This window comes from Panthera leo, chromosome B3 (genome assembly GCF_018350215.1).
Source record: "Panthera leo isolate Ple1 chromosome B3, P.leo_Ple1_pat1.1, whole genome shotgun sequence".
Lineage (NCBI taxonomy): Eukaryota > Metazoa > Chordata > Mammalia > Carnivora > Felidae > Panthera > Panthera leo.
In genome coordinates this window covers 62,217,403-62,229,523 of record NC_056684.1, presented here as the reverse complement: position 1 = coordinate 62,229,523, position 12,121 = coordinate 62,217,403, and the positions used below count along the sequence as shown (strand labels likewise).

Below are 12,121 nucleotides of genomic sequence, written 5' to 3'. Positions count from 1 at the left end.
GCCTCTTCTGCCCCCCCCCCCCACTTGTGCGTGTTCTCTCACTCTCTCTCCCAAAAATAAACATTAAAAAAAGAACACTTACACTGAAAAATATAGAAAGCTTATGAAAGAAATTGAAGAAGATACAAAAAAATAGAAAAATATTCCATGTTCATGGATTGAAAGAACAAATATTGTTAAAATGTTGATACTACCCAAAGCAATCTACGTATTCAATGCAATCCCTATCAAAATAACACCAGCATTCTTCACAGAGCTAGAACAAACTATCCTAAAATTTGTATGGAACCAGAAAAGACCCTGAATAGCCAAAGCAATCCTGAAAAAGAAAATCAAAGCTGGAGGCATCACAATTCCATACTGCAAGATGTATTGCAAAGCTGTAATCATCAAGACACAAAAACAGTGGCACAAAAACAGACTAGTTTTTTGGAACAATGGAACAGAATAGAGAACCCAGAAATGGACCCACAAACATATGGCCAACTAATCTTTGACAGAGCAGGAAAGAATATCCAATGGAATACAGACAGTCTCTTCAGGAAATGGTGTTGGGAAAACTGGATGGCAACATATGGAAGATTGAACCTGGACCACTTTTTTACACCATACACAAAAATAAACTCAAAATGGATGAAAGACCTAAATGTAAGACAGGAAGGCCTCAAAATCCTAGAGGAGAAAGCAGGCAAAAACCTCTTTGACCTTGCCCGCAGTAACTTCTTACTCAACATGTCTCCAGAGGCAAAGGAAACAAAACAAAAATGAACACATCAAGAGAAAAAGCTTCTGCATGGCTAAGGAAACAATCAGCAAAACTAAAAGGCAACCAACAGAATGGGAGACAATATTTGCAAATGACATTATCAGATAAAGGGTTAGTATCCAAAATCTATAAAGAACTTATCAAACTCAACACCCAAGAAAACAAATAATCCAGTGAAGAAATGGGCAAAACACAAATGGACACTTTTCCAAAGAAGACATCCAGACGGCTAACAGACACATGAAAAATTCTCAACATCACTCATCATCAAGGAAATACAAATGATACCACAATGATACCACCTCACACCAGTCAGAATGGCTAAAATTAACAACTCAGGTGAGAATGTGAAGAAAGAGGAACGCTTTTGCACTTCTGGTGGGAATGCAAACTGGTGCAGCCAATCTGGAAAACAGTATGGAGGTTCCTCAAAATATTAAAAATAGAACTACCCTACAACCCAGCAACTGCACTACTAGGTATTTATCCAAGGGATACAGGTGTGCTGTTTCAAAGGGGCACATGCACTATTGACAATAGTTTATAGTAGCACTATCGACAATAGCCCAAGTATGGAAAGAGCCCAAATACCCATTGACAGATGAATGGGTAAAGAAGATGTGGTATAAATATTCAATGGAGTGTTATTCAGCAATCAAAAAGAGTGAAATCTTGCCATTTGCAACTGTGTGGATGGAACTAGAGGGTATTACATTAAGTGAAATTAGTCAGAGAAAGACAAATATCGTTATGACTTCACTCGTGGAATTTAAGATACAAAACAGATGAACATAAGGGAAGGGAAGCAAAAATAAGATAAAAACAAGGAGGAGAACAAAACATAAGAGACTCTTAAATACAGAGAACAAACTGAGGGTTGCTGGAGGGATTGTGGGAGGGGGGATGGGCTAAATGGGTTAGTGGCATTAAGGAAGACCCTTGTTGGGATGAGCCCTCGGTGTTACATGTAGGGGATGAATCACTGGATTCTACTCCTGAAATCATTATTGCACTGTATGCTAACTAACTTGGATGTAAATTTTTAAAAATTAAAAATTAAAAAGAACACTTGCTTTGTACATAGTAAACAATATTCTCTATGCTTATGATTATTGTTTTCTTCCCCTCCCAATCCTCTGGGTACTCTCTTCCTTTCATTTGAAGCTTGTCCAAATTTACAAAACTGCAACATTTTTATCAGCTGTTAACCACACCAAACTGTTAAGAATTGCCTAGTAAAGTTGAACATGCACATAATTAATGATTCCACTTCTAGTTATGTAACCAGAGAAACATTTGCACACGTACCCCAGGAGACATGTGTGGGAATATTCACAGCAGCATTCTTGTAATAGCAAAAAACTGGAGACAACCAAAATGCCTATCCATAAGAGAATGGATATCTAATTGTATATTCAGACAATTGTATATTTAGGAACAGTGAAAGTGAATGAACTATATGGATAAAATAATGTTGAATGGAAGAAGTCATAGATAAATGAATATAATATGATTCCATTTATATAAAATTCAAAAACAAGTAAGACAAATTTTTAGGGATATATACATGTATATTTGCTTAAGAAAAGCAAGAGCATGATTAACACCAAATTTAGTAGTTATCTCTGGTGGGAGGATTCCAGCAGGGAGGGGCACACAGGAAGCTTCAAAGGCGCTGTTAATGTTCTGTTTCTTAAGCTGGGTCATGTTAACATGGCATTGGTTTTATTATTGTTCCTTTAAATTGAATACACAGTATATTACGTATATATGTATTGTTACATATATATGTAACATATATATATAAATATACATATATATATTACGTATATATGTATAATATCTTTCAAAATAAAAAATATAAAAAATGTTAGTAAAATACTTCTTTTTGTCTCTTTGTTTAACCTTTGGTTATCTCTGAAATAGTGACCCTCCTCTTTTAGTCCCCCACCACTTAACTCCTAAGGTCTATTTGACCTCTGTGTAGCTGGTGGTACCACTCCCACATGCCTAGGCCATCGGGCACTTTCACCAGGGGTAGAAAGCGAACTCTATATGTCTGGTATTTGAGAGAATATGAGAAGGAATATATAATAATTTGTGAAAGTGACCACTTTAATATGCCTTAGCAGATTCAAACACTGCTCTTTATCATAAAAGAACAGGGATCTAAAAGCAGTTTATGGCTTTTGTGTTCTAGATCTGGCATACTTTCAGACATAAAGAGAGCTCTGTGCCTTGTATTTCCTAACACTTCATATCATGGCATCTAGACACAGATTCTTGAAAATACTTCACTAATTCAAGAAAATAATAAATGATGCAATTTTTCTGGTTCTTTTTTCCTATAAACTTTCTAACATTCTAAATGTTGAAGTTAAGGTAGGTTGAGAATTTAAAGAGAATAGCTTTGTATCTGATCCTAAGTGCTAAGTTTTCCAGAATCAAAATCAAGGCAAAATTGTAAGGATTAAGAATCTTACAAGCCAAGGAATGCCAAGAATTGCCAGCAAACCACCAGAAGCTAGGAAAATATTGTGGAACAGATTCACCCTCACAGCCCTGTTGGCACCTTAATTTCAGACTTCTAGTCTCCAGAACTACAAGACAATTCTGTTTAGCCCATGATGCTGAAATAACGGCTGCCTCTGTTACTTGTTAGGTTACACAAAAAATGACTGCTGACAGTCATTGAAGGGAGACTTTATTGGCAATGATCCTTTCAGTAAGTACACAGAAACCATTGTCAAGGATCCATTTCAACTTTTTAAAAAAGATTTTCTTATTCATTCATTCATTCATTCATTCATTCATTCATATTGAGAGAGACAGAGAGGGCACAAGTGTGTGAAGGGCAGACAGAGAGAGAGAGAGAGAGAGAGAGAGAAGCAGGGCTCACCTGAAGCAGGGCTCATGCTCACCCAATGCAGGGTTCAAACTCACCAACAGTGAGATCATAACCTGAGCCGAAGTCAGATGCTTAACCAACTGAGCCACCCAGGTGCCAAGATTTTATTTTTAGTCTCTACATACATTGTGGGGCTCAAAAACTCACAGCCCTGAGATCAAGAGTCTCATGCTCCACCAACTGAGCCAGCCAGGCACCCCTCAACTTTTTAAAAGTTAGAAAAAAAGTTCTTTTTCTTTTTTAAACTTTATTTATTTTTTAGACAAAGAGAGACAGAGCATGAACGGGGGAGGGTCAGAGAGAGGGAAACACAGAATCTGAAACAGGCTCCAGGCTCTGAGCTGTCAGCACAGAGCCCAATGCAGGGCTCGAACTCATGGACCGGGAGATCATGACCTGAGCCAAAGTCGGTTGCTTAACTGACTGACCCAGGTGCCCCCAAAAACTTCTTTTTTCACATTCATATGTAGTTTCTCTGCCATTCAAGAATTAAAAAATCAGAATTCTAAATCCATAGCTATATTAGTTATCAACAGAAAGTTGATAATTGAGATGACTTTGTCTCCTTAATAGTCCATTTTAATCACTCAGTATGCTGTCATAATTCAGAACAAGTGCAGCCTTCATTTGTCCATCAGTAACACTTCTAAATATTTACTAAAGGAATGATAAAGATAAATCAAAACATTTAGATAAGAATTTCAAGAAAATCAGGGCACCTGGGTGTCTTAGTTGGTTGATAGTCTGACTGTTGGTTTCAGCTCAGGTCTTAATCTCAGAGTCGTGAGTTCAAGCCCCACATCAGGCTCTGCGCTGGGCCTGAAGCCTACTGAAAAAAAAAACAAAAAAAAGAATTTCAAGAAAATCAGAATCTTTGGGGCGCCTGGGTGGCTCAGTCAGTTAAGCGTCCAACTTTGGCTCAGGTCCGATCTCACTGTTTGTGAGTTTGAGCCCCGCATCCGGCTCTGTGCTGATAGCTCAGAGCCTGGAGCCTGCTTCATTCAGATTCTGTGTCTCCCTCTCTCTCTCTGTGACCCTCTCTTGCTCACACTCTGTCTGTTTCTCTCTCTCTCTCTCTCAATAAATTAATAAATAAATTAATTAATTAAAAAATGAAAATAAAAAAAAGAAAATCAGAATCTTTGAAAAAGCCAAAGGGAAAAAAATGCTCAAAATCAATGACCCAAAGAGAAACAAAAAACTTAATGCCCCAGGGGCATGTGCCTGGGTGATTAAGTTGGTTAAGCATCTGACTCTTGATTTTGGCTCAGATCATGATCTCTGCACTGACAGTGTGGAGCCTGCTTGGGATTCTCTCTCTTTCTTTTTCTCTCTCTCTCAAAATAAATAAATAAACTTTTAAAAATCTTAACAAAAAAACAAAAAGTAACTTACTGCCCTATAGTATCACAATTAAAAAAAAAAATGATTGCTCCTGTTGCTAACTCCATGGAGTCATTGGTCACATTCCCAGGTCTTGCTTTCATCCATTAACTTGCACTTTTAGAGTTGGATTTGATCCAGTTTTACTACTTTCTGGAAGATTTCATATGGAAATTTAGAAATTTAGAAATCTGGAGGTGCCTGGGTAGGCCAGTCAATTAGGCTTCCACCTTTGGCTCAGGTCATGATCTCATGGTTCCTGAGTTTGAGATCTCATGGTTCCTGAGGTTGAGCCCCAGGTTGGGCTCTCTGTTGTCAGCACAGAACCCACTTTGGATCCTCTGTCCTCCCTCTGCATCCCCCTCCCCATCCCTCCCCGGCTCACACATGCACACTCTCCCTCTCTCCCTTTCTCTCTCAAAAATAAATAAACATTAAGAAATTTTTTAGAAATCTGGGGCATTGTTCCTCCTCAATGTGATGGGAAGGAAAGGTGTAACTGGTTGTTGTTTGCTAATTATCCATAGCTACCTCAGCAGAAGACACAAAGCAAAGGGATTTAGCAAGTGTTGTTCCCCAGTCTATTGGCATTTATTCATGTTGTCCTTCCTAAGCAAGGTTACTATAAACTGAGTTTTATCATAAGGTTACTAAAAACTTTCAGTTTTTGCTCTATTAATCTTCAATATGAAAATATTATTTAGTTTTCAACTCAGGAGGCATTCCCAGAAGCTGTTATAGCAAGAGGGATGCTTTCACATAATAGCATGCAGCTCAGGGAATTATTTGAGCAAAGAAAAATGTTTCTGGTTGGTGTTGCAGCACAGAGAATACCTAGATTCACTCTCGAACTTCTTCAGGCCTTGTCATGACTGTTTTCCTATAACTGGTTCTCCAGTGAGACCATACTTCCTAATGGTGAGGAACAGACTAAACTCACTTCTGTCATTGCCTGGCTCTCCAAACCAATCTTTGTGAGCCCTGCAGCTCAAGGTCTGGGTTTTCCTTGCAAGAGTTAATAAAGTGGAGGCACACCAAAAAAAATTTGTTTTTCATTTGGTTTCAGTTCTTCCTTCAAAGCTCTGTCCTGTCACCAACTAAACACCGGACAGTTCTTCCCAGAGCACCTCATTCTTGAAGAGAGTGGGTTTTCCTGAAACTGGATTTGGAGAATGAAGACCCACTCCCTGGCACTGAAAAGTAAAAGAGCTGAAATATCTTGGTAGTGCTTTTGACTGTGCAATGATTTTTTCTCTTGTGTTCTTCCAGCGGTTGAGGAGTCCTGCAATAGTTCAGGATAGGCCTTGTGAAGAAGAACCCCGGTGTTGATAGAGAATGGTCTCCCTGACCTGTGGTGTATTGACAAATTTCTGGGAGTGATGGGGGGATCTTTCCAAAGGTAGGAGGCATTCCTGTAGAAGTCCCTTGTTCAAGTCTTGCAGTTGCAGTTGCGCCAGTAGATGGCGCCTCTAACTTTTTTACTGATGTACTACAAATTTATTTTTCCGTTGCTAACCCAAGATCCACCCGCCCCCCTCCCCGCCCTTCTCAGCGCCCATCGTGGCCCTTTAAATAATCTGGGACGTTTTTGATTCTTTTGGTTCTCTTAGAAAAAGTTAAAATAGGCACAGTTCTTACAGGTCAAGAGATTATAGAAAATGCAAAAACTGGGATTGTCATGGCGAGTATCACTGCAATTTCATATGAAAGAAACCACAATGAACTAAGCATGAAAACAGGTAAAGAACTGAAGACTGGAAAAGTGAGCCTCCACTCACATTTTTTTTTTTTTTTTTCTCCAGACACTTTCAGTGCCTTGTATTATCAGGATTTCTACAGCTGAAGATTTTCCTTTGGGAAAGCAATCCACTTGCTTTTTATTTGTACAGACTGGACTCATGAATAGACTATAAGTTTTCCATAGGCACTGGTCACTGCCAGAAGCAGGCAAAACTCAGAGAAATGATGCAGGCTTGCCAATCTTTAGAGAGGTTGCAGTCCTAATGGGCAATTGAAAAACTGTCTGGCAAGTCCTGGGGGAAACCCAGGGAGTTACAGTAGCAACTAGAAGGAGTGTAAAGGCCCGACAGCAACAGAGAGAGCACAGGGTCCAGTTGCAGGGAATCCAAGAAGGAGCTGCAGGTTGCAGGGCAAGGGGGAGGCTGGTTGATGTGGATGATGTCTAAGCTGAGATCTGAAGGAGGAGCAGGAGCCAGCCAGGCAGGGGTGAATTGGAAGGAGGTACAGGGGAGTAGGAACATGTTCCAGGGAGAGGAGTGGGAACAGCATCTGTAGAGAGAGAAAGGCCTAGTTCAGGTTAAGGTCAGTATCTTCACGGTGCTTTAGAAAAGTCTCCTCAGAGATTCTTACCCGTTTTTGTGACATAAACCCCTTTGGCAGTCTGCTGAAGTCGTTGGGTCCCTTCTCAGAATATTGTTTTTAAATGCATAAAATTAAGTTTGTTGGAATTCAAAGGCAACACTTCTGTTGGAATACAATTATCAAAATATTTTTAAAATCTGTGTTACAATAATATAATAATGTATGTACCTTCAGGAATGTGTAACATTACAAGATGTATTGGCAAGTGTAATAACTATTATTTTGAAATAGTTATGAGCATGTAAGGGGATATAAAAATTTATTAAAATATCTGTGATTTCTCTCGGTAACAAAATCACAGGCAACGTTAATATTACTGTAGTTTGTTGCTTAGCTTTACTGAAGGCAGTGCTTTCAATGATAGATTAGTGAAAATAAAGATGCATTTTTTCCTCCAGCCAAATAACCAATTGAATTCTATCCATAGACACTTTATGAGTGTGTGGAAATCAGACCGAAAACCTTTCTTAACAGCAGGGTGGTGAATGGATTGAAAGAGCAAGACTGAAGACAGTTGCTGGGGTGAGCCAAAGCCCTCAACTCAGGGAGGCATCAATATTCCCAAGGGATTTGGGTTTAAGGAGGGCGGAACCAGTGGTGCCAGCAGAGCAGGGGCTTCTGCCTTCCACTCTCAGTGCTGCAAACCTTGCGGAAGCACCAGCCAGGTGCCAGGTTCTGTGGCACTATGCAGCGTGCTCAGCCTTGTGAGAGAGAGAACATGTAAATCATTTCTGCAAGGGATTAATGAGCACTAAATACTAATCTCTGTCATGGTATTGGATGCTGATTAAGACCCACCGGAGTTGGACAGACTTGAGTTACACTGCCCTTTCTTACACAGTTACAGAAGCTGTATAGCCTCCGACAAACTTATCTTTCAGTGTACTCATCTGTAAAAAGGAGTAATAAAAATGTCTATCATGATCATAGGGTTATGATGAGTTAAAGTGATGTAATTCATTGTGGCGCCTGTAGATAATAAATAGAGGATAAACAAAGGCTAAATATGAGTTGAATAAATCTGCCTGATGACCTTTGAAGAGGAGAACCCCTCTCTATTCTTTTTCTCTCCCCTGTGCCTCCCTCTCAGCTTAAATCTGAGAGAGAGTTTAACACTTTCTTCTCTGGGAAGGTAGCTGTGTTTCAGGTCTTCGCTCTCTGGCTTCTAGATACTGCCAAGGTTCCATATGTTGTCAACATCTTTTTAATGTTTCCCAGTGTATACTTTTCTTGAGCACATGCAGCCTGCTGGGAGCTGGAAGAGAATCTTCAACACTGTGCCTCCAAGTGGCTTTTGCAGTGAAACCTGGTATTTCATAGCAAGGACAGGTATTAAAAACCTTGGGGTAAGAGTTTATAGCAATTAAACTCCCTCACTCAGAAGCTAGGTTAATTAAGACGGAGCAGACCAGCATTGGAATATGTAGGGATGGCAATAACGGTAGAATTCTATGCACTGTTGCTTGTTTCATATAAAAAGAAACTAAATCAAGCACACATGTGTTCTGGAATGTTTCTTTCCCTGTCTTCTTTATCTGTGAGGTGAGAGTGCTCCAAAAGACAGCTTTTGGCCAAACCTGACATTGGCGACGCCAGAATAAATTGACTAGTAAATCCGTAACTGGAATTGCCAACTATTTTCACTCGCATAATTTACGTCAGTCCGAGGCAAAAAGCTGCGTTCGACGAGGATGGGATTCGAACCCACGCGTGCAGAGCACAATGGATTAGCAGTCCATCGCCTTAACCACTCGGCCACCTCGTCCCAGAAGCCTAGTGCTTCCTGGTAGCTATAGGGAGTAATACTAGGGGGATATGACGCAATGTTATGGAAGTCGCCATTTTGTACGGAAACAAAGATCCTATATTGTTATAGCAAGTAATCAAAAGAAGATGGCTGCTCCCGCAATGTGAGGGATCTATAATGGGGAGGGACCAAGGAAAATTCGGTTGAAAACGAGATAACCTTGAAAGAAGTAAAACTGATACCCAGACTGGGAAAGAAGTTTGCTTAAAGGAGTCGGGTACTGGGTTGTTCCGGAGCCTAAGGGGCGGAGCCGACGCGTAGAGCAGCTTTGCGCATGTGCAATAGCTAGGCGGTTAGATTTGAATACCTCACTGAGGCAGTCTGGGCGTTGTGAGGTGAAGTTGGTGGGTGGCTGCGGGCTCTTTCTGAGGAGCGCGCGGACCCCAAAAAAGTCTGAGGAGCATTTGTCAAGCATTTGGACTGCGGTGGGTAAAGAGAATGATTCTTTCGTTCCAGGGTTCCGTGGCGGAGGCTTTAGGTTTTTTCTGGGCGCTCTGAAGGCCCGGCGGTCGGAGGTGGGGACGCTCCCTCCCTCTTCCTTGGCGGCCTCCGAAAGCGCTGGGCCGGGAGTAGAAGTTTCTGCCTGCTTGGGGGACCTTTGCTCACCCGGGCTTGCACTTTGTGCGCCTTTCTCCTCCCTAGCACTTCTCCCTCCACACCTGGGCCCGTCGGGCCTGCTTGGATTGCGGGTCCGCGGCGCCCCGCCTTGCCATCTCTTCTGTCAGCGCTCCCGGACTCTTCCTCGCTCCCTGCGACTCCCGGCGGTTTGTATTTCCCACTCTGTCTTTTCGTAGCTATAAATGAAGTGACAGCGATGAGCGGTTTTAAGTGCTCTACTGGTCGTAGTTTATTTGCAGTGTCTGATCCGTGTGCTTAGCAGCACTGAGCAGACATTCGGTTTCATGCAGTAACAAGAACATTAACAAATAAAGCCAGTATCAGTACGCCGCAGGCGAGTTTTGGCAAATCTCCCTGTGTCATTTGTAGCTCGGAGTTAAACCCCCTTTTTCTTGCTGCTTATCTCAGTAATAGAGTTTAAGAAAAAATTTTCTCAAAACAGTATTGCCAATTGGATTTTTAGAGATAAAGTTGTAGAGATACGACAGAGAAAACCAGAGCAGAGCTTTTCACTTCAGTTGAATTGGATCACTCGAATTCCTCAGATATTTATTGGGTTCCTTGTCTTGTGCTAGGGCCGGGAGCAATGATGCAGAGTCCCTAATCTGGAGGAGTTTACACACAGTCCAGAAAGGGAAATGATTAATATACACAAATATTTAGAATACAAGATAATGTAAAGGATGATAGGAAATTGTAAGGTGGTAAGGGAGCACGGGAAGGGGAAAGCTTATTGGATGCTTTAGGCACTGGAGACTAAAAGAGGCTTTGTGGAGAAAGGGGCATATGAGGTGGCACTTGTAGAGAAGGATGCTTTGCAGAGTCGAGTCAGCCTAAAATTTTGCTAATTAAAGGGTGGGTTCAAAGCAGTATAATTCTTTTTAACTGCGTGAATGAATGGCTGGAAATGTATAGAAGATGACAGATACAGTGTTTGGAATGGTAGTATCAATGACGTGTTTGATGCTAAATAAGAGCATAGAAGATGCTCTAGATATTGATAATGCTGTCCAATAAAGATTTCAGTGATAATGGTAAGGTTTTAGATTTGTGCTGCCCAATATGGTTACCATTAGTCACAAATGACAACTGAATGCCTGAAATGTGGCCGTTGTGAGTGAAGAACCAAATTTTCAATTTTATTTCTTTTAAATTAAATTTAAATAGCTATTGTATTGGACAGCACAAGTCTAGAGCCTATATTAGTGGACACCATGGAATACCTTAACTCTAGGTATTGGTAGTGTAAATGTAGGAGTAGGCAAAGAGCCAGGTAGAAAATATTTCACGTTTTGCAGTCTACGTGGTCACCTGGTCACCAGCATGGTCTCTGTTGCATGTTCTTTGTTTTTTGTTTTGTGTTCTTTTTCTTTTGTCTTCTACAACCCATTGAAAATGTAAGAAAAAACACTCATATAAGGGCTCCTTTGGCCCAGTAGCTGTAGTTTGCACACCTCTGGATTATTTAGACTAGTAATTACCAAACTTTTTTGGCTCAAGGTGCCCGAAGGTCAAAAAACAACAACAACAACAACAAACACACACAAAAAACAAAAAACACATAATAGTTCCATTTATTAAGTCATTAGGTCCGAACAACTTAAAAAATTAAGTTGTAATAAATTTGTGTCCTAACTGCTTAGTAGCCATTTGAAAAAAAAATAATATGCATAAATTGAAGGAAAAGATAATATATTTTCTTCTTAAGTAATCTCAATTATTTACTAATTGGATATGTTTGCCTGTTGAACACTACACAACTTCTCAAATCTTGGAATCATACTGGACACTGCCACCCTCGTCTCCTGTACCATGTTGATAAAAAATATGTGCTTCATATCATAGTGACTGCCAAAAATCCAACTTGGCAATAATATGTTATCAAAACTAATGTAATACAAATGGGTACTGTTTTGAACAAGTAGTATTCATGGTGCCTGACAGATGTCAAGAATTGCTGTTTCTCTCAAAAATTTAAAATCCTAGGACGCTTCTGTGAGTATGCTGTAGCACCCTTGGGTGCCAGGTGCACACTTTTACAACCAATCAATAATTAGTTAATGTGAGAGCAATAAAGAGTTCAACCATAACAGCATTTTATAAATGAAGCTTAACATGATCTGGGGTACCTATTTCTGTTGAAAGTGGAACTTACAGTTATATAACAATTTTTTTTTAAAGGAGGACCTAAATAAGCTTTGAATCTCATTTAATTAAGTGCTGCAGACCAGTAGGTCTGCAGGTTAGATAGGACTAT

At 40.2% G+C, this 12,121-nt stretch overlaps 1 protein-coding gene and 1 non-coding gene across 4 annotated transcripts in view; one reads left to right on the top strand and one right to left on the bottom strand.

The window, feature by feature from the left end:
- Nucleotides 1-9,122: 9,122 nt before the first annotated feature.
- Nucleotides 9,123-9,204, bottom strand: TRNAS-GCU. The gene has a single exon. It is a non-coding gene; the product is annotated as a tRNA-Ser (tRNA).
- Nucleotides 9,205-9,472: 268 nt separating this feature from the next.
- Nucleotides 9,473-12,121, top strand: part of KNL1 (kinetochore scaffold 1) — a 66,542-nt gene continuing 63,893 nt past the window's right edge. Inside the window, exon 1 of one of the 3 annotated variants that reach the window (XM_042942398.1) lies at nucleotides 9,473-9,675. The gene's annotated coding sequence lies outside the window, so the exon portion shown is untranslated. Of the gene's footprint in view, nucleotides 9,676-9,719; nucleotides 10,011-12,121 lie in introns of those variants that run through there. The other 2 variants (XM_042942396.1, XM_042942397.1) reach the window with 2 other exon arrangements.